This window comes from Mandrillus leucophaeus, unplaced genomic scaffold (assembly GCF_000951045.1).
Source record: "Mandrillus leucophaeus isolate KB7577 unplaced genomic scaffold, Mleu.le_1.0 Scaffold118, whole genome shotgun sequence".
Classification (NCBI taxonomy): domain Eukaryota; kingdom Metazoa; phylum Chordata; class Mammalia; order Primates; family Cercopithecidae; genus Mandrillus; species Mandrillus leucophaeus.
In genome coordinates this window covers 3,475,465-3,476,791 of record NW_012100098.1, presented here as the reverse complement: position 1 = coordinate 3,476,791, position 1,327 = coordinate 3,475,465, and the positions used below count along the sequence as shown (strand labels likewise).

At 44.5% G+C, this 1,327-nt stretch overlaps 1 protein-coding gene across 3 annotated transcripts in view; it reads right to left on the bottom strand.

Moving 5' to 3' along the window:
• Positions 1 to 1,327, bottom strand: part of LIMA1 (LIM domain and actin binding 1) — a 114,303-nt gene that overhangs the window by 27,840 nt on the left and 85,136 nt on the right. The gene's annotated exons all lie outside the window — the stretch shown is intronic.

Sequence of the window (1,327 nt, the reverse complement as noted above, 5' to 3'; positions counted from 1 at the left end):
GTTGTAGTGAGCCGAGATCACGCCACTGCACTCCAGCCTGGGTGACAGAGCAAGACTCCATCTCCAAACAAACAAACAAACAAACAATCCCTGTAATTCCTCAGTAAGCCGTCATCTCTGGTTTCCAAATCTCTGTTGCATCTGTCTGGAATATCCTTCTATTTCTAACTCAACCTTCCCCTCACTCACTTGGCCTACTTCCACACATTTGTCAAGACTCAGCTCAGACATCACCTTCTTGAGGAAGTCAGGTTAAATGTCTTTACTCTGAGCTTCTGTGGTCCTGTATAACCCTCTCACAGCCTCACAGCACCTATCATACATTTTTATGATAGCTGACCTCTTATTAATCTCTCCTCTACAGGCTGGTCTTGAACTCCTGACCGCACGTGATCCACCCACCTCAGCTTCCCAAAGTGCTGGGATTATAGCCGTGAGTGACCGTGCCCAGCCAGAATTACAGGTTTGCTGGCTTGGCTGGAGCATGAGGTACACACAGGCTGCAGTGAGAGATAGGCGGAAGGAGAGAGTTAGCCTTGCACATAAAGACCACATGGAATGATTTGTCAATAAGTTTTTAAGCTTATTATTTCCTATGCTTGCTTAGCATAGTGACTGCCTTTAATAATAATATGAGTGAAAGAGTAAGATTTTCTTGCACAACATGTGTTAAATGTTTACTTAAATTAAGAATATATGAGTATCTGAAGATAATCTCTAATCAAACATATTTTTATTTGTGTAAATTTTTTTCCCAGGAGCATGGAATCAAGTTGCCCTGACTCTATGCTCTCCCAAATAGATTTTTTTTTTTTTTTTTTTGAGATGGAGTTTCGCTCTTGTTGCTTAGGCTAGAGTGCAAGGGCACGACCTCAGTCCACTGCAAGCATGGATTCTTGCCTCCTGGGTTCAAGCGATTTAACTGTCTCAGCCTCTGAGTAGCTGGGATTACAGGCATGCACTACCATGCCTGGCTAATTTTTTGTATTTTTAGTAGAGATGGGGTTTCTCATATTGGTCAGGCTTGTCTCAAACTCCCGACCTCAGGTGATCCGCCTGCCTTGGCCTCCCAAAGTGCTGGGATTACAGGCGTGAGCCGCCACACTCGGCCCAAATAGATTTTTATTTTATTTATTTACTTATCTTTGAGACAGAGTCTTGCTCTGTCACCTAGGCTGGAGTGCAGTGCACTCAGCTCACTGCAACCTCCACCTCCCAGGTTCAAGCGATTCTCCTGCCACAGCCTCCTGAGTAGCTGGGATTATGGGTGTGCACCCCTACACCTGGCTAATATTTATATTTTTAGTAGAGACGGGGTTTCACCATG